This window comes from Grammomys surdaster, unplaced genomic scaffold (assembly GCF_004785775.1).
Source record: "Grammomys surdaster isolate TR1022 unplaced genomic scaffold, NIH_TR_1.0 225, whole genome shotgun sequence".
NCBI lineage: Eukaryota > Metazoa > Chordata > Mammalia > Rodentia > Muridae > Grammomys > Grammomys surdaster.
The window spans coordinates 2,438,558-2,463,800 of NW_021604670.1; the positions used below are offsets into that span (position 1 = coordinate 2,438,558).

The 25,243-nt window shown below is 38.4% G+C and overlaps 1 long non-coding RNA gene across 1 annotated transcript; it reads right to left on the bottom strand.

Moving 5' to 3' along the window:
* Positions 1-390: 390 nt before the first annotated feature.
* On the bottom strand, positions 391-6,477 carry LOC114626004. Its single transcript, XR_003712164.1, has 3 exons — positions 6,427-6,477; positions 1,582-1,713; positions 391-1,168 (listed from the first exon to the last, which is right to left on the bottom strand). It is a non-coding gene; the product is annotated as an uncharacterized LOC114626004 (long non-coding RNA).
* Positions 6,478-25,243: the final 18,766 nt, after the last annotated feature.

Sequence of the window (25,243 nt, forward strand, 5' to 3'; positions counted from 1 at the left end):
ATCTTTCCTCCTTTATTATAAGTCACCCCTATTTCTAAATTCTCTCCACTGTATACTCAACATCTCCACAGGTTACTCATTTTATTCATTTCCAAATTTTAACAACTTAATTAAATTTTGAATAATTAAATATTTTCATAAGCTCTTATAAATCCTTTCTAATATGGAATGGGATATAGACATGTTTATTTATATATAAGTTTAAAAACTATAGCACGAAAATAACTATATAGCAACTAATATTTTCTTTGCTTATTTTTACAGCTGTGTATGCAGTACAATGTTGAAAATCTACAGATAAACTAATAGGAATGATTTTGTTTGTAGATTATAGTGATCCCCTGTTGCTGTCCACTCCAACCCGCAGAAAGAAACGGCGACACATGGAGCTCTTCTCGCAGCCATTTATTCAGGAACCCTTCAATTAAGCAAAAGCTCCCGAGCCTCTCCTCCACCGCCATTAAATCTTTGTGCTTGCACCACTCAGAGCCGGCCACGTAGGCACTCTCAATTGGATTTTGACATTACACGTCAGATGGCCTGATAGTGCGTGGCAGGGAGTCTCCACAGTATCTACTGCAGATGTGGCTCTCTGGGGGTGTTCAAGGAAGTCAAGTGCTAGTGATAAAACTTGGCAGCTGTCCCAGGCGCCATTTGAACTAGCCGCCACACTCGCTTCCCACAATTCCTCCTTCTTTATAAAATTTTGGCAGAGAGAATGCCTGTCTTAGTTTGCCCATTGCGACAATGTTCCTTACCCGTCATCGGGAGTCAAACAGCTCCAGTTTGGTCCCTGTCTTAGGTTGGTAACATGTCCAAGGTGTCTTATCCGTCTCTGATTACTTCTCTAGCATGCCAAGCCACACTTCAGGAGATTGACCCATCTCCACCGCTGCAAATGCTTGCACCATCAAGGCCTGATTCTTAGCCTGTCGAGCTCTCATGTTACACATGCACCAGAAGGCGAGGCCACTGATAAGGAGCAAGCACAAAGCAATCCTCCCCCCATTCCAGCCCATTTGTTGATGTGAGACATTGCTTGAAGTATCCAACTGGTCAATCCAGAAGCTAGGGAGGCGTCTACATGGGTTGAATTGATATGGATGATAGAATGTCGTAGGTCTCCCAGCAGCTTGTCCAAATCCCCGGACCAATTCCCTACAAGATACTGAGAAAGTTCTTTGGAAAGATTACTGGCACAGCTTGCATTCTGAAATGGTATAGAGGTAACACATAACCCAGTATATTTCCACTGACAACCCACCTGAGCTAATTCCATAAACACATCTACTTATTCCTGAGCTAAATCAACTCTTTGGTCTAAATAAAGTCATGGCAGAGGGGGCTTCCACAGGCCATGGGACATATCTAGGCATGTGGGCAACCACTGTAAAATGATGAGCAGAAGCATTCCAACACATATATAAAAATAACTATTATTACTGCATTTTAAAAGGCTACTATTATAATTACTATTAAACACTATAAAAACAAAAGGAGGCCACTCACAAACTGGTGTAGGCCCAAAGAAAACATTATGCCTTGGACATATTAGTCACTAATTAAAAACATAATACCCACCGCAATTCATTGCTTCTTATCATTGGTATACTCCACATCAACAAGAGCATGTTCAGGACCATCATCCTCACAATTCTCTGGTTGCACAGCTCTGGTAAGCTGCTCAGGGACCCAAATCAGCTGCCGCTGATCCTGAGGAAACACACAAACAGAACCTCTCGCCCAAACCAACACCGGATCAGGTCCATTCCAACGGCCTGTCAAGATATCCTTCCACATTACCATGCCTTTATTTGAAGAATCAAAATCACTATGGCGATCAGCAGCAGAGCACCCCTACTTACCTTCAGTTAAAAATTTTAAGGTAAAAAGAGCTATGGCTAATCTTTCTCTTGGCAGTAGGCCAGAGGCAATTCCCCCTTTTTGTTTAAGAAGACATTCTTTCAGAGTGTGATGAGCATGCTCAATAATACCCTGTCCTTGAGGATTATAGGGTAGCCCATGACCAAGGAGGACACCCATCATTTTGCAAACACTTACAAAGGAAGTAGAGGTTCATGCTGGCCCATTATCAGTTTTCAATTCTTTTGGCATACCCCAGGCTCCCCAAGCCTCAAAGCAATGTGCAATGACATGGCGGGCTTTCTCGCCTGAATGTAAGGATATCACCCTGAAGCAGTATCTATGGAAACATGGATATATTTTAACTTCCCAAACTCAAAAAAATGTGTAACATCCATCTGCCACAAATGTAAAGGACGCAAACCATGGGGATTAACCCCCACACTGGCCTGTGGTATCAAGGGGGCACAAGACTGACAGGATTTCACAATATTTCTAGCATCTGCATGAGAAATACCAAAACGAGAGGACAAAGTCTTAGAATTTACATGAAACTGTTTATGAAAACTTTGAGCAAAATCAATGGGAGAGGAAACCAGAAAAACTAGACAAGCTTTAGAGGCTTTGTCCACCACATCATTTCCCTCAGCCAATGGCCCTGGTAATCCAGTATGGGCACAGATATGCTGAACAAAAAAGGGAAATTCTCTATTCCAAATAAGTACTTGTAATTTAACCAATAACTCTCCAATGGTGGATTTAAGACTAATTTTTCCAACTATCTCCAAATGTTTTAAAATATTTACCACATATTGACTGTCCGATATTAAATTAAAAGAACACTTAAACTGATCAAAAACTTTAATCATAATTTGTAATTCAATAACTTGTGGAGAAGCTGGAGGAAACTGTATAGTCACTGGCTGAGAGCCAGCAACTAAATAAGCCCCACATCCAGTCTTGGAGCCATCAGTAAAAATGGTAGGACACTCCATGAGCAGACTTGTATGAGTGACACGAGGAAAAACTACAGGTTGGGCACTAATCAATTGCAAAATGGGATCTTTTGGAAAATGATTATCCATGGAGCCATTAAAGGTGCATCTTAGAATAGCCCAATCATCTACCTTGGTTGTTAGTACTTCAATCTGAGCAGAGGTATATGGCACAATCAGACTTGCTGGCAGAATGAGAAAATGTGAACACATTGTTGTATTCCCAGCATAGCTAATTGAGCTACGGCGGTTGGGAAATGCATCAGTGTTTTAGCTGGGGAAATCTTAGGATGTACCCAAAGTAAAGGGGCTTCTTGCCATAATACTCCTGTAGGCTGACACTCAGTAGGCAAGATGCATAGTAGGATGGCTTGGGCTTCATCTCTATGTTTCAGGGCTGCACTCTGTATACTTTCTTCCACCAATTGTAATGCCCTTTTTGCCTCATCAGTAAGCTTTCTTGGGGAATTCAGATCTGGATTGCCAGGCAAAATAGCATACAAGGGTTGTAACTGTATATTGGATAGAGAAAGATAAGATCTAATCCATTGGATATCCCCTAACAATTTCTGAAAATCATTCAAGGTATGTAAGTTATCCGTACGAATCTGAACCTTTTGAGGTGTCACTTGTTCTGATGAGATCCTTGTTCCTAAATAATTTACCACTAAATCCTTTTGTACCTTTTCGGGAGTCACAATCAAATGCTTTCTTTTTAATGCTAAAATAACAGAACCATAAGCCTCATCAAGTAACTGTTCCGTAGGGGGTGCAATAAGAATATCATCCATATAGTGATAACATTTTATCTTTGGAAATTTTTCTCTAATTTCTTGTAATGCAGCATCAACATACAGCTGGCATATAGTGAGTATTTGCCATCCCCTGAGGCAATACAACCCACTCAAATCTTTTATCTGGTTCTGTATGATTTAAGGAGGGAACCGTAAAGGCAAATCTAGCTGTATCTTTAAAATGGGATTGAAAAGAAACAATCTTTAATATCTAAGACTATTATAGGCTACCTTTTAGGTAATGCGGAAGGTAAGGGTAATCCTCTTTGTACCATTCCAATGACAATCATCTGTTTATTAATCTCTCTTAAATCATGCAAGAGTCTCCATTTTCCTGACTTTTTCTTAATTACAAAGATTGGAGTATTCCAGGGAAATGTGGATTCTTGTAAATGTCCCAACAATAGCTGTTCTTGCACCAGAGTATGGACAGCTTGTAACTTTTCTGAGGGAAGTGGCCACTGAGGAACCCACACGGGCTCCTCAGATTTCCACGATATGGGAAAACTCTCCTCAGTGGCCCCTAAGAAAAACCCACTCCTGCTCTATCTTGTTTCTGCTGAACAGAAATAGGAGTTGCTCATCCCTGTAGCTCTCTTCCCAGCCTTTTTCCTGGATATAGCCCATACCAGACATGATACTATACATTGTGATTTCAGGCTATATTTACCCTCATTAGTTAGCATAAAACCCATTTCTTGCATAAGATCTCTTCCCCACAAGGAAACGGAAACTTCCAGAACATAGGGCTGGAAAGTCCCAGAATGCCCTTCTGCATCCTTTCAGTGCAAGAATCAACAACTCATTTCCGGCTCTTGGGCATATCCCAATCCTCTCAGTAATTGTGTAGATGTCTGTTTGGGCCATCCAGAGGACCAGTCTTTGGTACTGATTATGCTACGATCAGCACCAGTGTCTAGAAGGCCAGCAATGGATTTGCCTTCAATAATTAAATTTAACAGTGGTCATGAATCAAGATTCAAAGAACAGAAAACGGCGGAGGTTCCTGTAGAACCAAAGCCTTTGGCCTCCCGCTCAACATCAGTAGCAGGAAACAGATCATGGCAGCTGGACAAAAGCAACAGCTGAGCTAGCCTATCTCCTCGAGAGATGGCTGATATCCCTCTAGGGGAGGATACCATTACTTTCACCACTCCAGTATAATTCAGATCAATCACTCCAGGGTGGATCATCAAACCTTGCATAGTAAGCGAACTTCTCCCCAACACCAGTCCCACTGTCTTAGATGGCAATGGGCCATGAAAGTCTCTCTCCACCAATTGAGGACCCATTTGAGGTGTTAATATGAGTCTGGTGGTGGAACAGAGGTCAAGTCCTGCACTCCCTCTTGTCTTCCTTTGGGGCAACTCCATTGCATTGGAGGACTCAGGCTTGGCCAATTCTCGGTTACTGCCCCATATATTTGAGGGCCCTGAGGTCGGGGGCCCTGGGTCATGTTTTTTGGCCTGGCTCTCCCATATCCTGCATCTAAAGGCTGTACATTGATATCTTTCACTGATCTACACTCATTTGCCCAATGGTTTCCTTTTCTACATTTAGGGCAAAGCGCAGGTGCTTTCGCTCTTGGGCCTCCAGAGGTTTGTAATTGGGGACATTGCCGCTTCAAATGCCCAGGATGACCACACTTAAAACAGTTTCCATTCCTTGAGTTACTTCTGTCTCGAGTCATTTGCATAACTGCAGCAACCAAACCAGCATTAGAGAGAGGTCCCCCTAACTCCCTACAGATTTTCAACCATACCTCCAGCTCCTTGTTCTTATATGGGTTGATGGCTTGCCTATACTCCTTGGTACATTGCTCAAAATCAACTGTTTCAGTAAAGGCATGGCTGTATCACGGTCCCCCAAAATTCTTCCCCCAGATTCTACCATTCTAGCCACAAAGTCAGCAAATGGTTCCGCTGACCCTTGAATAATCTTAGTGAGGTTTCCTTGCACTTACCCTCTACTTGGTAGAGATTTCCAAGCTGTAATTCCCATCATGTTAATTTGCTCATAAACTTGCAGAGGATGACCAGTCTGTTGATTGGCAAACCTGCCTTGCCCCAGTAACATATCCTGACTCCATGCTGGCTGGCCATTAGCAGCATTTATGGCTGCCTGCTCTGCTGAAAATTCAATAAAATAGGCCTTCCAATACTAAATACTAAATACTGCTACATCTAATACTAATACTAATACATCTAAATACTGTCTGGGAGATAGGCATGCTCTAGTTAAATTCTGCCAACCACTGGGAGTCATGCAATACCTATGGAGAGATTCCAGCTGAACTACCACAAAGGCAGCACTAGTACCATAGGCACGAACCCCCTCAGCAAGCCTCTGTATGACTTTAAAGTCTAGGGGCTCATGATAACATCCCCCTTGAGCATCCTGGAAGACTGGATAGCAGCATTGTGCTCTTAGCTCTTTCCATACTTCTGGGCACAAGCTACATCCAAGCGCATAAGGCATTGGCCGAGGGGGTCCTGGAGCTGAAGGCTCCACATTCAAGGTGGTAGACTCCAACTCGTTGGCCAACTCCTCCAATTCCTCCTCAGAAACTTCCTCCTCTGAACTTTCCCCTTTCTCTGAGTTTAACAAGCATGAATCCTTTCCTAGCTTATCACAGCTAGCCAAAGTTAACAGGCTCTTAAGCACAGCAATCACTGAGCTTAATGATGATGAATTCCCCATCGTCTTTCCTCACGAACCTTATAGTCTCTTAACCGAGAAATTCTACCTTTTGTCCCACTTACCTGGGAACTTACCAGCTAGCTGCCCTGACTGCAACGAGTTCTGAGCTTCCCCGTACAGGCCACCACTTGTTGCTGTCCACTCCAACCTGTGGAAAGAAACGCCGACACACGGAGCTCTTCTCGAAGCCGTTTACTCAGGAACCCTTCAATTAAGCAAAAGCCCCCGAGCCTCTCCTCCACCACCATTAAATCTTTGTGCTTGCACCACTCAGAGCCGGCCACGTAGGTGCTCTCAATTGGATTTTGACATTACACGTCAGATGCCCTGATAGTGCATGGCAGCGAGTCTCCACAGTATCTACTGCGGACATGGCTCTCTGGGGGTGTTCAAGGAAGTCAAGTGCTAGCGATAACACTTGGCAGCCGTCCCAGGCACCATTTGAACTAGCCGCCACACTCGCTTCCCGCTTCCCACAATATCACCAACATTACAATGTAAATAAAATAGCATAAGAGTTACTGCCTGAACTTTTATCTCCATCCTGCCTATAAGGAACAGTCAAGCATCTCTGACTTAGACACACCCTATCACCTCTTTCTCTTTGCTTTTTACTTGATTTAGCTCCTGCTTCATCTTGTGATCTTATGTTTGAAACTCACCCATGGATTTCTGCTTTCCTTATCCTATGGCTCTGGGCATCAATCATATCATCAATACTAGCTTCATTGTAGCAGCAACATGACTCCTGGTCTCACAGTTGGCCAGTTACAGAGGAGATGCCCCAGTCATAATGGCCTAACTTTCACACTAGGCTTTCTCTACCTGGAACCGATATAGGTAGACTCTGTCTGTTGCTCTTAACTCTTTATAGCACTTACATACTGTCTTAGTCAGAATTTCTATTCCTGCACAAACATTATGACCAAGAAGCAAGTTGGGGAGGAAAGAGTTTATTCAGCTTACATTTTCCACATTGCTCTTCATCACCAAAGGAAGTCAGGACTGGAACGTAAGGATATCAGGAAGCAGGAGCTGATTCAGAGACCATGAAGAGATGTTATAGCTTGCTTCCCCTGGCTTGCTCAGCTTGCTTTCTTATAGAAGAAGACCAGCCCAGGGATGGTGCCACCCACAAGGGACCCTCCCCCCTTGATCACTGATTGAGAAAATGCCTTACAGATGGATCTCATGGAGGCATTTTCTCAAATGAAGCTCCTTTCTCTGTGATAACTCCAGCTTGTGTCAAGTTGACACCCAAAACCATCCAGTACACATACCATAAACAAGATAACCCATACACTGTCCATTTGGAAGAAGAAAGTCAGAGCTTAACATTTAGCTTACTATGATTTTTGCAGTATTTCCCTATACCTGTTTATTTAAGGTATCAATCAAGCAGTTCACTGATGAAATTTATCTATTTATAGTAAGTGCTTCACTCACTTCATAGGAACCTGCTGAGATGGAGAGGATTCAGAAAATAAATGAAACATAGACTATTTTGACAACTATGAAAGGAGAGATTCAGCAAATGTTCATGGGCTGAAATTCTTAATGCTTAAAAAGGGAGTGAAATATATATCCCATATGTATGCATATATATATATATATATATACATCTAGAAACTCCTTGCTTCTGAAAGTTATCTTATTTTTACCAATACAGTGACTAAAAACTAGAGCAGTTGTCAGAGAGACTAAATTATCTCAGTGGAAAGTTTCTAGTTACCTAAATAATTCCAAACAAATCAAAATGGTATGGGATCTTCACTTTCATTTTTTGATATCACACACAGTAGTTTAGACTCTAGAGTCTGGGATATATGAAAATCACAGGGTAGGTATTCGTAGAGATAAGCAAGAAAAAATATGAAACAAATGTTTGCAACAGAAAAGTCACCTCATTATCTACATATAGGTGGACCCTCATCTTTACTAGCAAGCAATTTGACACTGTTGCACAGAGACAGAATAACTACATGTGAGTATTTAAGGGATTTTTTTTCAGTAATGCAAAACAATTAAATGCATTAAGAGGAATTATCAGCAGTCAACTTTCATCCACAGGACATTTTAAAATTAAATAGAATGCAGAAAATAGGATTATGCTCCATCAAGTCTGTCGGTATAGGTGGGAAGTGACCTGAAAATGACAGCATGGAAATGAAAGTTCTAAAATGAAACATAGCACACAAGTGGTCAAGGCTGAAGAGTTCCTATTTTCAGATCCAGTTGAAATCTGCTTATACTAGGAAAGCACGCACACATATTTGCTTCTCTAAAAATACACCATGTATATTTACTTCCCACAGATGTCTGATGAATCACTGTACACTGTGTTAGGGATAGGTGAAAAACATCTAATGGATTGCAACTAAAATACTCTATTTAAAAATAACATTCACAAAGCAACCTGGGCTACAGATAGAGACCTTATCTAACTTATAACACAAAACCAAAACAAAGAAAAATCCAAGTAAATAAAAGATAATAAAACAAGAAAAATATCATAGAGGTCAAATTTCTTGACACACTGATTTTAAGGTAAGCATTGCCTCATTTATGACTAGGTTATTTAAGATCATCTGACTTTTCACTTCTAGTTCTTTCAAGATGTTGGAAATGTATATCATCTTTTATTGTCCATGTGTGGACTATCAAGTTGTTGGGGACTCATGCAATTTTCAATAGAGACTGTGGTACATGGTCCTTGGACACCAGGAATTTTGCTATGGACAGGAAGACTCTAAATAGTGATAGAAGAATAAATTGTAGGATTTAATGACATAGAGAATCTGAACAGGTACCCAACTCAGCAGCTATTGCATTATGATAATTCCAAAGGATGGACTTTTGACCCGTAGCTCATCATTTTTAATCACATGCAAGGCAAGTTCTACTTCTTTTCTTGGACATTCTTAACTTTTAGAAACTCCTTTTTAGTTAGCATGTCTCTTGGTGATTTCATTTGTTAATCCTATAATAGCTTGTGTCCTGAGTGATGGCTCAGCACGTTAATACTGAGAAGTGCTAATCCAATGGAACTAAGAGTGTCCGTAGCTTCTGTATTAGTATGTTCCTTTTTTAATGTCTCTGTAGTATGACTTGCAACCAGGAATTGTGATATTTACAGCAGTATTCTTATTCATTAAAATTGCTTTGTCTGAAGTCTTTTGTTCCTCCATGTAAGTTTGAACTTTTTATTTTATTTTTTTATCTATTTCTATAAAAAACTAAGTTGGCATTCTGATCAGGATTGCATTGATTTGGACATTTTTCTGAGTTGGAATTTTCATTTTTAAAATATTAGTACTATAAATTCATGAGTAAAGGGGAAGTCTTTTCACTCTCTAGTGTCTTCAATTTCTTTCTTCAGTGTTTTGAAGTTTTCATTGTAGAGGCTTTTTACTTCCTTGACTAGGTTTTTTCCAAACTAACTTTTTCTTCCTTCCTTCCTTCCTTCCTTCCTTCCTTCCTTCCTTCCTTCCTTCCTTCCTTCCTTTCTTCCCTCCCTCCCTCCCTCCCTCCCTCCCTCCTTCCCTCCCTTTTTTTCCATTATCTCATTTCTCCTTCCTTTTTCCTCCCCCTCTCTCCCTCTGTGTGTGAGCACACACACACACACAAACTGTGGATGGAACATGGGAAGGTTTCTAACTTTTGTATGTGTAAAGCTTTCAAAAGCTTTACATCCATACCATCCATGCCAGGCCCAGTCCCTCTCTTTATGCCACTAGGGGGTGGATAAGATAAAAGGTCTCAGCTAGTGCTCTACCACTATGCCTGTCTGCCTGCTATTATGTTCCTTTCCATGATGGTCATGAACTTACCCTCTGAAACTGTACGCAAGCTTAGAATTAAATTTAACTATTTGCAATGGCCATGATGTCTCTTCCTGGAAAGAGAAATGTTACTATGACAGTATATTAATTTTTTGGCTTGCCACTTGCTGAAACTGTTTATCTGCTTTAGAGTTCCCTGTAGGTTCTCTCATGTATAGAATCATTCCCTTTGCAAATAGAGATGTGTAACTTCTTCCTTTCCTATTTGTTGCCCTTTTAGTCCCTTCTCTTATCCTATTGCTCTAGCTAGCTTTTCAAGTACTGTTCAAATAGGAGTGAGGGACATATGGATTTTTTCATCTAAATGGTGATCTTTAGAGTTTTTTCTGCGTGTAATATTATGTTGGCTATAGGGTTGTCACATATACCCCTTATTATATTGAGCTACATTCTGTCCATCTCTAGTACCCCCTGAATTTTTATCAGGAAGGGTAGTACCTCCATGATCGACTGAAGAATAATTTACATTAGTGTTGTGTGTCTATGTGTGTATATGTACAGTGTGTGTGATCATGTATGCAAATGTAAATTTTGGGAGCATGAATGTACTACGGCTTATATGTGTAGTCAGAAGACAACCTGAGTGTCAGGCATTACCTACTGCCCTGTTTAAAGCAAGGTATTTTTGTTGTTTTGCCACTTGTATGCCAGGCAAACAAGCTGCTGTCAGAGTTTCTCAGGATTCTTTGGTCTCTACCTTGCATCACCTTGTATAAACACAGAGAGTATAAACACGTTGCTATAATTTTATACTAGGTTGTGAAGATGCAAACTTAGGTTTTTCATTCTTGTACAGCATGTCTTTTAAAATATTGAGACATCTTACCAAATAACTAATTTTTTTAAATCTCCAGTCTTTAATAACTCCTTATATGATGTAACTAGAGACCACTCTCTTCTTTTTCACAGCTGTATGTATAAAAAATACAGTCTGTAAAAAAAAAACAGTCTGCTTGGTATCCTGAAACAGCTCTCATATAAAATACTGGGATGTGTACCCTTTGCCCAAGTAATCTTATATAATCTGTTTACACAAGCCCTCTTCCCTTAGATCTTATTTATTTATTTAGATTTTTGAGACAGGGTTTCTCTGTGTAGCCATGGCTGTCCTGGAACTCCCTCTGTAGACCAGGCTGGCCTCGAACTCAGAAATCCGCCTGCCTCTGTCTCTCAAGTTCTGGGATTAAAGGTGGGCGCCACTACTGCCCGGCATCTCGCTTCATTACTACAGTATGATCCTTTAATAGGTTTTTAATGATGTGACTTCTGGGCAATTGTTTTACATTATGTTACAAATGATTTCTCAATGCTTTTCCTTCTAAAGACTTCTTCTTTGCTCTTCTGTAGATAAGTTGTATAGGACTTTTTGAATATTATTTACATGAAGGGTTAAAATTTATAACTTCAGGGACCAGGGTGATTAATCAAGAGTAAAGTGCTTCTCACAAAAGCAGGAGGACCTGAGTTTGATACTCAGCACTGATATAAAATTCTGGCATGGTAGCATACGTATGCAATTCCAGAACTTTAGAGGAAGAGACAGGAGGATCCTTAGGGCTTAAACAGCCAGACAGTGAAATGGGTGAGCTCTAGTTTTTAAGAATATATCTAAAAAAAATAGGGTAGAAAGCAACTGTGGAAGATACCTGATGTTGATTATACACAGAGAGATACACCACACTACACACAAACACACACACACACACACACACATTCAATTTCAAGCAACATAAAAAGCCCCAAGAAATAATAAATATTTACCAAGATCTTCTAACTTCCAAGACAAAACTATTCATTTTTCCTCATATTGTCAATTGTTTATCACTTTACCACACCTTAATCAAAGAGATTTAAGTACCAATTTTCACTTTCTTGAAAATTGTCAAACAAAATGATTAAACATAGGAGAAAGAACTTCGTGAAAATAAGCATTCATATACTCAAAATGTAGTTATTAAACAACCATACCAATTAAGTAGCAAAATACAATTCATGTCATTAAAATTATCTAACAAAATATACTTTAGATTTTATATTTTGCTACTAGTTATATAATATGCACAACTCTTTGTATAGCTGGTATAATGTTTTAAACTTGGGGATTACTATGTATTAGAAGATTTTAAATTAAATGTTTTCCTTGAATAAATTAGAATTTAAAAAATCAAAAGGTATAATATACAGAGGGCTAAGCATTACTTTGTTAAATTTTTGTTTTAGTTATATGCTCACAATTATCCTTTTTGTATACATTTTGGTATTTCACAAACAATAAATGATATACATATTTAGTATGCACTATGTACATACTATGTATTACTAACTGTTGTACATAACTGATTCATTGGGGACATTAAATAAAACTTGTGAATATGGATCATGAAAATATTGAAAGGAAAATATAAGCTATAATTCAATGGACTCTGATTTATGTTCAGCTTCTCTCAAGATACCCAGCGTGAAGGCAGACTATCACCATTGGCTGGTATGAGACTCTACTTAAAGCACATACATCAGTGTGAGCAAGAGAGGGTTAACCAAGTTCAAAGTATTGCTCAGTACTGTTAACTACCAACATTTAACCCTGGTTTGAAATGTCATTCTACCCTATTCACTACAAACACTATGGAAACCGAGACTTTTGAAGCCAAAATCAGTTTATTTGGTGTGGGAAAATTTGGGTGTTTGTAATGCATTCACCACATTTCCTTCAATAAGTTATGACTAAAATGAGAGGAACCAAGTAGAAGTTCTTGATTAACACAAATGAGTGTAGATGAACATGATGAAAATCTTCATTTACTAGAAAGACCTGGTCCTTTGTCACATTTTTGTCTTTCTTGTAACATTCACAGCCATACCTGATGCCTAGAGCCCAAAACAAAAACAAAAACACAACCTGAAGAGCTAGAGGAAAATCAGTGCTTATTGAAGAACTGAAGTGTAACTTGCCAAGGTCACAGAGTAACAATTTCATAAATTCATGTGATAAAGACAGCTAGAATTTTCAGTTGTCATGCCCACCCTTGTCCAGCAAGGATGATGTGGCACACGAGCTCTTCTCCAAGCAGTTTATTCAGGAACCTTGAACAATCTTCTGACCCCCAGGCTTAAGTACTCTAGGACTAGCCTACCCCAGCAAGCCACGTGGCAACAGCAGATAGGTCCACATACAGGGAAGCAAGCCAGATCACCAGCCACAGCCAAATAAGGACTTGTTTACTCCTGAGAGCACTGGCCATCAGGATGGCGGAAGGCAGAGATCGGTGCCATCTTAAAGGCGTGGCACTAAGCGGCTCTCCACATTCAGTGTCTTATTTGAGCTTCCAAAAGAACCACCAGAAGGCATACTGATAATGGTAGGGCAAATATGAAGATTGTCAGCACATATAAGAAGCTTTTTGAATAAACAGTGAATAAAATTCAGGCTTTCTTTTTATATTCAAAAGGGAACACATTTAAGTTGATATGTTTAATATCAATCTGTGATCACACTAACATTTTCTTCAAAGTATTTAAGTTTCCATATCAATTTGGGGGATACTTGTAATTTTTAATCCAGAAGTAACAAAACTCTTAAATTGAAAGTTTCAGTTTAGTGAAAATAGAACTGTGTGGAAATTAGACAACAAGCTTTAAAAGACTTTTAAAAGACAGAAAGGAAGTTATCATGACAAAATAAAAAAGAAGAAATTTTCTATTTACTTGGAGAACATATAACTTCTGTCAAATCCATACATGAATTTTTCTAAAGCACTGGAAATTATGAGAAACTTTATTTTTGCCATTCAGCAATAGGCCACACACAGAATAATCTGAAACCATAATAAGATTAATGGTTATAGATATTTATCTAAAATTTTCATTCTATTAAAAAGTTATGGGAACAACAAGCCTTTAATCTGAGCACTCAGCAGGCAGAGGCAGTCAGATTTCTGAGTTCAGTGTCTGCTTGGTCTACAAAACCAGTTCCAGGATAGCAGGACAGCCAGGGCTATACAGAGAAATTGTCTTGGAAAAAAACAAAAACAAACAAACAAACAAACAAACAAATGGAAAAAATTATGAGAATGGACTACAATGACTACTCCTATGAGGCCAGAGACACAACTGGAAAAGACTTCTAATAAGGCTGTTAGTTCTCTAACATGCCTTTATCTACCAAAATTCAGATTGTCTCACTTAACTCACCTGCTTCATTTTTAAATTGTTGCAAGATTGGTTTTTAATGGGACCAGGCAGTTTCTAGCTGAGCAATAGGAATCTAGGCCAGTACTTATATTCCATTTCCATGAACTACAAAGCAACATTTGTAACAAGACACTAGAGTTGGACTTAAAGACAGTATAGAGTATAGGGTGAACAAGGACCAGCGCTTTCTGTCCAGGAAGAGAAAACATTGCCTCTGGATGGATTCCAGCTCAACCATACCTGAACAGGTAGGACTGGAAGACTCAGAAGGCTGCTCTAAGTGCCCTCAGCATTGTTAACAGCCATATGAAAGCCTTTATTCCTTTCACCTCCTCAAGCAGAAGCAGCATTCTGTGTACACTAAATAGGAAAGCACAGGTAAAAATGACAACCACTGAGTTGTCAGAAAATAAATTTAAAAATGAGCAAACAAATAAACCAAGTAGCACATTCCCTGTTGCATGAATGTAAAACACATTTGCACTTTGCAACACTCCATACTTAAGCCTCTCATTCCTGTTAGCATACAAAGTGTCTGTCCTAGTGTCATTCTACAGACTTCAATTACTTTATTTTTCTCAATATGAACAGTCTTTTCCCTTAAGTCATATTCTGATACATAGCTCTGTTCTGACACCCTTTGTCTTATCCCTAGACAGACACCTTTTGCTGTGAGGTGACTGAGAAAAAATTTTTTTCAAGTCAAAGCTGTTAAAGCAGACAAGTGTTCCTTCTGGCTTTTCCCATGAAACCTCCAAATCTCCAAGCAACAATAGGCACTGCTGACAGACCTAATCTGAGACGTTTAAGAGGATTTTAGAAAAGATTTGGCTTTTGTTGGTTGTTTGTTGATATCTTTAGTCTTTCAAACAGAAGATTTCAGAGCTTCTTGCTTTGACAATAGGGTTCATGACTAGGACATGGCTGTCTCATCTTTCTCCTTGGAACACCACTACTGTTATATTATGGAGCTTGTCAGTTATGGTATATCTCTCTGTAATAAGCATACAAATGAAAGTAAACGGTCAAATATTTCATGTATTTGTAAAAACTAACTCAAATTACATGGAATAAAAAGACATTATTTCTATTATTACTATCTATCACAAATTAGAGGAAACGTGGGATATAGCTTGGTATAAAATATGCTTGCTAAGGAAACTTCAAGCCCAGCATTCCAATCTTATGAGTTCCACCCATAAAAGAAATAGGTGTCATGGTGGCCTGCATATGATCCCCTGATTTGATAGATGGAGACAGGCAATCCACAGGGTAACTTGGCTAGCTAGACTTACTGATTCCATGATTTCTCAGCTCAGTGAGAGGCCCTGCAGCAGAAAAGTAGAGAGTGATGGTGGAAAATGCCTGACATCCACTTTTGGCCTCTACATCCAATCACACACACACACACACACACACACACACACGCCACATACATAGTAACATACATACACACTCACCCACACACACATACTTGTGCCATATACATGTGATCACATATACACACATGCATGAATACCACTTATAAACACACATGCAAAATATATATATATATGGTAATGATTATTTTTAAATGCATAGATTATTTTTCAATGATTGCATAATATTCATCTATTAATAGTATTCCATTCATTAAAAATTCTGATATCTATAGCAAATTTTTCATAGGTGATAATTCATGAGACTATGAATCTGGTCATATATAGTATGGTAATACAGTCAATACGTTTATCAGGTACTTGAAAGTAATAGCCAAAGAGCTGTTCTCTTTATATTGACTATAGCTAGGATAGTGGACAGTTATATTCAAGTACTATAATTTAGCAGTACACAACTGTGCTGCCTTGAAAGACCAGGCTCATCTCTGCTTTGTGAAATGCTTACAGAAGACACTGAAATTAGTAGGCCTACTGTTTCAATAATTTAAAGATAAAAGTCTGAATCAAAGTGTCTCTTTAGAATATCTTAACCTTGCCACAGAAGTTACAGTATACCTAGCAAAAATATACTTGAGAAAAATTGAAATCTAATATTATATAGTGCTAGCTTCTAATTCCTTTGCTATCCTGTGTGAATTCTATTTCTTATTCATAATTTCGGTGTTTTTTTCCCTCCCAATTTGGTTTTCTCATTTGAGTAACATACCTATATACCTCATCTCACTCTTTTTTTCCTTCCACTCAATCTCATGTAAACACCTTTTCTTAACAAGGATATTCACTGATGAACTCCTCTACATGGTTTCTGTCAAACAGCTTAACTGTTCATGACCTCAGGAACTTAACTTCATTCGCTAGTGTTAGAATCCAGGAAGTAACACCCTAACAACTAGTCTTTAGACATCTTGAGGAGGCCATAGAATATACTTCCACAGATGGCCATTTGAACCTTATACATTTCTCCTTTCCATCTATGGTGAGGCTATTTGGAATGTGCTTTATCAACCTGATTCAGAACAGCCAAAGAGAAACAAAATTTTCCTAATTCATTTTAGTGAAGTCTCATTAACTAGAGAGACTAAATTGTTATGACAGAAATATGGGAGACTGTCAATACACCTAGACAGATGTTTGTTATGTACCATAGTTTTTTCATTCCTATAGAGAATCATTTACAACATATTGTTCTGAGAGTTCTCCAAGCCTGCCAAATTCTCTTAGTACTCAATTGCCACTCCTCTCTTTAACCTTTCTTTCCTTGATGCCTGGTTTAGAAAAGAAGGCACATATATATTTCAAAACCACATAGAACTAGTGGCTAATTACACATCTGTAATTCTCCTCCTTTTTTCTCATTAATTTTACACTTTTTCTACTTGGTGGACCTCAGTGAACTTTCAGAGGGCTAAAAAGAAATGTGCAGGTGTCCTAACAGCCCTTTCCATGAATTTTAGGTTTTTGTTTTGCCTGTTTATAAAATGTACTCTTTCTGTTTTGTTAATCTCTGCCTGTTTGTCAATTTTTTCTCTTAACTCTAGATTTAGGTTTCATAATGTGGAAAATCCATTGATGATGTATGATGAAGGGCATAGTTAAAATATAGGTAATGTTTTTTGTTCACTCTTGGATGCTATGGTTTTGTAACTAGAGAAAATGCGATATTAGCTCTCCAAACCCAAACTGCTTCAAAAAATTAGGTAAACCCCATGGAGATTTCTTTAAAAAAAAAACAAACAAACAAAAAAACCCACAGTATTTTTTCTGTATGCTACCTTCTACAGTAGTCAAGTAGAATGCTGTCTCCACGACATCAGTCTTTCCCTATAACTGGACATTATGATTAAGTTGGTCCAGTATTCATTTACTAACATTGATGTCAGCAGTCTTCTTGTTTTCATTTTGGAAAATTTTAACTAAATATATTAATTCACTATGGCATTTTTAAATAATTGAGGCTCTCTATTTACCAAGGATTCATTCATTTATTCAACAAATGTTTACTTGGCACTTACACTCTCCTAGATAATGTAAAGTCAGATGTATTCTCCATTTCATAGCAGACACAAAATTGGATTGTGTCTCTATTTCATAGAACAGAGTAATGGTCACTAATCTATGTTCCAATGGGACTAACAGACTAGCATCAATAATAACAAGCAAAATATACTTAAAACTAAAACTTCCTGAAATAAATAGAATAAATGGACAGAAAACAAAATACTAGAGTCATAAGGTCACCACGAAAAGAATATTTGAGAGCTTTAGAATTGGTAAGCAATAATAATCTCATATGGTGAGAGGATAATATGCTGCATTCAGATGGAATGGAATCATCACAGTTTACAAGGCAGAAGCAATATAACAAACTATAGGATAGAGCCACAGGAACACCAACTGATGTGTCAATGTCGTCTGAAGAAACACTATGTTCCAGAGTGGTGTAATCATTAGACCCTAAAACATGCAATTATAGGGTATCTGAACCAAGCAACCTTGACAGTCACACAACAAGGCTTGTATTAGGGACAAGTTTGAAATGTACAGATCCATTCATAGCTCTTCACCCAACATACCCAACCTAGCTCCGAAAACTAAGCAATCCCTGTTACAGTGTCATTATGAAAAACAAAGTATTAGCTTTTTAAGTTAAAGATCCAAAGCATTAACCTCTTCAAAGTGAAATGCCACTAGAAATCACAATATATTTCATTAGTGTTGTTTCATTAGCTGCTGTACTATTTATTCTATTTCAATTAAATATCTCAAAAACACATTTATTCCCTATGCCCTGATGAAAAACAAAACAAAACCTGAAACATTAAAACATGAAGCCTTTTGGAAAAAATAATTGAATGAAAATTCATTTCCCTTTTTTGTAACAGTAGAACTATCTATTATTATTCTAATTATCTCATTCCAAAATACCATATTTTTTACTGCAATCATCTAATTAACAATTGATTAATCTCTGTTCAACAATTAGTCCAACTTAGACTTAAACAGATTATAGTAATAAAAATATCAAAGTACAAACTGACCTGCTATATTAATTATACTCATATGTTTTTAGCTCAGCAAACATCAGAATTTGTATCCTTGTCATTAACACCCACAAGTCAATCAGCAATATACTTAGAACTAACTAATCTACTATAAGCAGAAACAAAATTACTAGATTATGCCAGAAATGAAAAACATCATTAGCATACTTCCTTCCACAAGGATTCCCATGTTGCTCATTTCAGTTGTAGTGACTATCACACTATTAATCATCTTTATTGAATCTCTGTACTCCAGAAGCCAGGCCAGATAAAGTATAGAGCAGGACATACAAAGTAGATAGATATTAAGACACAGACTAAAGGCAGACAAGACTTGTAGTCCAGGATACAAAATGAAAAGAGTTTGGATTTTCTTAATCATATAATAGGAAACTTTGGAGGAATTTATGTGGATGATCAGAATGTACACATTTACATTTGCAGAGCTCTGCTCTGTGAATCATATGTACAAAAAGAGTAAGACTGGGATCAGCAAACAGTTCCTGTATAAACCAGGTGATAGCTGATACTGGTTTGAATTAATCTGATATAAAGAAAGATGCTGATAAAAATCAAGAATACTTGAAGGGAAGAAAGAAACTGCATGGAGCAGATATTATGTGAAGTGAGAGAATGGTAAATAAAAAGCATTAAAAACAGCTACCTTAGACAACAGTACATACATAGTGGAACTGCTTATTGAAATCAAGAAGTCTGGAGAGCTAGCTGATCTTTTCAAAGATTAGTATGCAATCCCAAGCAGTTTGTATTTTCCTGATGGCTAAGGATGTTGAACATTTTTTAAGTGTTTCTGAACTATTTGAGCCTCCTCTAATGAGAATTCTTATACATATACCCAATTTTTAAATTATTTTTGATAGCTAGTTTCTCGAGTCCTTTATATATTTTGTACATTAGTCCTCTATCAGATGGAAGTTGTTAAAAAATAAAAAGTCTTTTCCTATTCTTTAGGCTGCCACTTTGTCCATCCCATCTGCAAACACAAAACCCCGACACTATTGTTGATGCCTTGCTAACAGGAGCTTTGTATGGCTGTCCCCTACAAGGTTCTGCAAGCACCTAACTAATTCAGATACAGATACAGCCAACTATCAGACTGAGCCTGGGGACCTCAAGAGAAGAGCTAGGGGAAGGACTGAAGGAGGTGAAGGCATTGCAATTTCATAGGAAGAACAGTATCAACTAACTGGACCATCCAAAGCTCCCAATGACTAAACCACCAACCAAAGAGTACATATGGAGGGACTCATGGCTCCAAATACATATGTAACAGAGGATGGCCTTATCTGACATCAGTGGGAGGGGAGGCCCTTGGTCCTGTGGAGGCTTGATGCCCCAGAGTAGGGGAATGATAGAGAGGTAAGTCAGGAGTGGGTAAGTAGTTAGAGGAGGCAACCCTCATAGAGGCAAGGGAGAGGGGGAAGAGAGGGAATGGGATAAGGGGTTTGTGGGAGGGTAACCAGGAAGGGGGATATCATTTGAAATGTAAAGGAATAAAATGGTTAATAAAAAAAGAGATCCCATTTATTAATTGTTGATCTTAAGGCTTGTGGTATCATTGTTCTGTTTAAAACAGTCTTCTACACAAATATGTGGTATCTTTTTTATTTTCACCTGAAGTAATCATCTTCTCTGAGACTTACTGTCTCTATCTGCTAACCTAGGCCTAGTTTTGGAGGCTTCTAGCCTTCATACAATCTTATCCAGGCCTTGAATATTTTCAGCTTCTGAGACTTCTTGTTGAATAAACTCACCCTTTCTAGCTCTTTATGAACTACAGCTGCTGGATAGTCAATTCAACTATTCTGGCTCAAACTCCTCTCCAAGTTGACTGATTCAATCTGTCTTATCTATGCAATTGCTGTTTGGCCTCATGAATTTTGGCAATATGTTCTAATCTACTGGCTCCTTCTAATTCTCTGGCTAATTTTTTCTTTACCTGTGTCTACCTTGTTCTCTCTGCAACCTCTCTCTGTACATTTGCCCCAATAAAATTGCCCTCTCTTCTCTATTACCTCTCAAATAGCTTTCCTTTCCTCACTCTTCTTGGGCATATCCTATTTTGTCAAATCTTTGATTTCTCATTTTGTCTGATACTCAACTAGACAATACTTTCAAACTTGGGTGCTTCCTTCTACACACTAACTTTACCTTCATTGTTAAAGGTATGTATTAAGGGCATGTCTATATTCCAGCCATAGGAATAAAAGGTATGTGCTAAGGGGCTGAGCTCCACCACAAGTAGAAATAGTTTGTTTTGTTTTTTTCAGTAAATAACACAATACCAGGATTCACAGTATGATCAAATATCCTGCAACAACTGGAATTGCTGGCTTTCTCTTCTATGAGGTTTAGTGTATCTGGTTTTATGTTGAGGTCTTTGAACCACTATTCTTGAGTACTGTGCAGAGTGATAAGCATGGATCTTTTGCATCTTTCCACATGCAGATATCACCTGTCAGAATGGCTAAGATCAAAACTATAAGGGGCAAGGATGTGGAGCAAGGGGAACACTCCTATATTGCTGGTGGTAATGCAAACTTGTATAGCCATTGTGAAAATCAGTATGGCAGTTCCTTAGAAAGTTGGGAATCAAGCTATGTTAATACCTAACTATACCACTCTTGGGCATCTACCCAAAGGATGTTCCACCCTATCACAAGGACACTTGGTCAACTATGTTAACTGTGGCTTTATTCATAAAATCCAAGAACTGGAAACAATATAGATGTCCCTCAATAGATAAATGGATAAAGAAATTGGACAGTTGCACCATGGAGTATTTCTCAGCTATTGAAATGACTGACATTATGGAAGGCAAACAGATGGAACTAGAAAAAAAATCACCCAGACCAAGAAAGATAAATTCTGTATGTATTTACTTATAAGTAGATGTTAGCCATTCAGTAAAGGATAACCAGGCTACAAACTGTAGATGCAGAGACTTTAGGTAAAGAGGAAGAATATAGTGGGTGTAGGGGGGAGGGGCACATGGATCTCTGTGGGAGTGGGTAAACAGAAGAAATTTTATGGATAGACAGGGAGTAGGTGGGGAGAGTACCAGGGGGATTAGGTGTGTGTGATGTGGTTGTCGGAGATGGAGTGGAGAGATTACAGGGAGCAACAGATGAAATTGGGGTGCATTGCGGGGGTGATCTGCAAATCTAGAGCAGTGGAAATGTCCTGTAATATGTGAAGGTAATTCTAATGAAGATTCCTAGCAATGGGAGAGGGATATGGAGTTTCAACTGGTCATCTCTTGTAGCCAAGCAAGGCTTCTAGTGGCAGAAGTAGACTGCATTCAGATGGGCTGTTGGCCAGGTGAGGGTCCCATGGAAATCTCCAACAACCTAGGCTATTGCTAAGACATAGGGTTACTCTCTGTAAATGGACAGTAGAATTCCAATGCCAAGGACAACACTCATAAACTCACTGAACATGCAGTAGCAGAGCTGCTGCCTACATGGAGCCTTCACCCCTACATTCTAGTCTCGTTCATACAGAAAGGAATTCTGCAGGGTACTGAAAGAGAAACGTGAACACAAACTCAGTCACAAAACCTTTGGCCTACAATCTGCCCTGATTGAAAAATATGCTATGCAGTTTTGGAACAGAACTTATGGGAGTAGCCAAGCAATGTCTGATTTGACTTAAGGCCCACTCCACAAGAGGAAACCCATGCCTGAAACTGACTGAACGATCAAGAACCAAAGACTAGATATTCCATAGTAAAACCTTTATTCTTTAGTCTTTTAAAAAAATGTATCCTAGAGGAAAATCAAACACTTCTAGCCTAGAAAAAAAAAGTATTAATAAAATGACCCCTAATGATATTCTGCTATACTCACAGAGCAGTCCCTTATCTAGTCATCATCAGAGAAACTTCCTCCACAGCAGATGGGAACAGATGTAGAGACACATAAGTAGACATTCTGTAGAGAGAGTTCAAATTGGAAGTCTCTATTAAATCCCTCCTGTCATAACTCAGAGACTTCCCCAGAAGAAGAGGCAGAAAGATTGTTAAGAACCAGAGGGTACAGAAAACATCAGGAGAGAAAGTTCCTGTGAATTAACTAAGCAACATGTATGAGCTCACAGAGACTGAAACAGCAAGCATGAGATCTACATGGGTCTGTACCAGGTCCTCTATGCATATATTATAAATACTAGATCAGTATTTTTATGGGACTCCTGTCTGTGAGAATGAGGTCTTTACTCTTATGCCTGCTCTTAGGACTCTTCTCTTTCTGTTGGGTTGCCATGTCCAGCTTTGATATAATTTTTGCTTCATCTTGTTGTATTTTATGTTGCAATGTTTGGTTGTTATCTCATAGAAGCCTGACCTTCTGTAGTGAGATACTGAAATGGAGTGGATCTGGAGGTGTGGTGAGGTAGACAGGAATGTTAAGGAGTACAGGGAGGCCCCCTGAGGTAAGATCAACAAGGCTGGAACAAAGAACTCTTACTCCCAATGAGCTATCAAGAAAGGTGGAAATGGAGGAGGAATTTAGTCAAGCAGACCCAGCCACAATTCTGGCATATGTACCTATGTACAGCTGATATTTCCTCCCTGAGCCAAGATAGAATCTGCCAGCAACAAGAGAGAACATTGATGCTGGATTGGGAAATGTAGCAAGCCATTGAGAAAAAGACGCATCATATCTGGCTACTTGAGAGCCAATGATATGCTGGGAGCAGGGTATAAAGGTTTGCCCAGTTTCTGTAATAAAGGAGTCTGCTTTATCCACTTGCTGAATCCCAGAATCTGTGTCACTGACTCTGCGCTTTCTTACCCTCACCTCCAAAGCTCTTGGTGCAGGTTGCAAGCAACACCTATAATCAGGATAGATTGTATGAGAAAAGAAATTTATTTTCAATGAAAGAAAACATGGAAAAATTAAATATGGATAGAATTACCTGCAAAACAAATGAGATAGGAAAATACATTAAATAAAAATTGGCATTCAAAAAGTTTAAATTCAGAGTGGAATTTTTGGATTGAGATATAAATTTTGGAAATCAATATGGAACATACTTAGTCATTACAGAAAATAACATAACTTGATCACTTACAGCCACAATGGCAAGTGGTGCATTCTGTTTCAGTTCTGAAAATGTTCTAATCCTTCATGTATACTAATTATGTTACAATTATATGTAAGACCTTGGAAGCAAATTGAGCTTATCTCCACTATATAAAGTCAATGTATACTCATAACAAGGGAGTAGAAAGAATAGACTGTGTGTTGATGTTTCTTGACACATTCCAAAGGCTATATTTTCTATATTACCTGTCAAAATGCAATCCAATCAGTTCTTACATCTCCTTCCTCACCATTGTCCACCTGGATTCTGGTCAGTATGTAACTGATAGTTGGGTTTCCATGAACACTACCAGAATAAATTTATAGCCTTCACTCAGATAGGAATTTTGCTTGAAACATGGCTGGATTTTTCCTTATCTCAGAATAACTGCTAATAGAAAAAAAAAGACACTGTATGTGTTCTTTGTAAGAGATATTACCTGAGCAAGAAGCTCATATATTGTGTATAATTCCACACAGTGGAATGTGATTAAAATTGTCTTGAACCTCTTGGCGTCTCTTGGAGTGAGGCCTGGTGCCTGGTTAAATCTAAAGGTTAAATGTTAGTGGAAGACAACTCTGCAAGTTGACAAGGCCATGATGAAAGTAGCTACCACTTCTGGAGTTGGACTAACCTGTAAGTATAACTGCCTTTACTATTCCCCAAAGGATCATATTGCCCAGTTACTGTTATTCCATGGGAAAAGGAGAACAGAATTTAACACCAAAGCCAGAGATGTGAAGACAGTAGAACATTCTGAGCTGAGGAATAGCTGTGTAAAGACAGAAGACTGCAAAGATGCAGAGTGCAGGCATGCATATGACATCTGGTATGAGGTACAATCCAAAAAATTGCACTAACACCTGTTGTTTTCTTAATTTTCTTTGAACTTGACTTTTAGTTTATCATGTTACTGCCCCTGAAAAAGCTGAAAATAGTAACAACACAACAACAAGAGCCACAGTAAAGATTGATAGGAAGGAGAATTCAAGTTCCTCACACTGGCTCTTCATGGGCTCTTTTTATGAATCAGGCATGGAGCATGTTATTACAGAGGATGAAAATCCATGACAGGAATGAGAATTTAGTTTTCAATTATATTACATTAGCTATTCAATATCTGAAAAATGAGAGATTTTATTAATGTCCAGACCTCATGCTTCCTCTTGAATGAAAGAAAGAATGAACTGGGTTAAGATCATTTAAATTATTTATTTTCACATTTTTCTGTGTTAATCTCATGATTATCTTAATTCTAATTGTGAGGGTTTA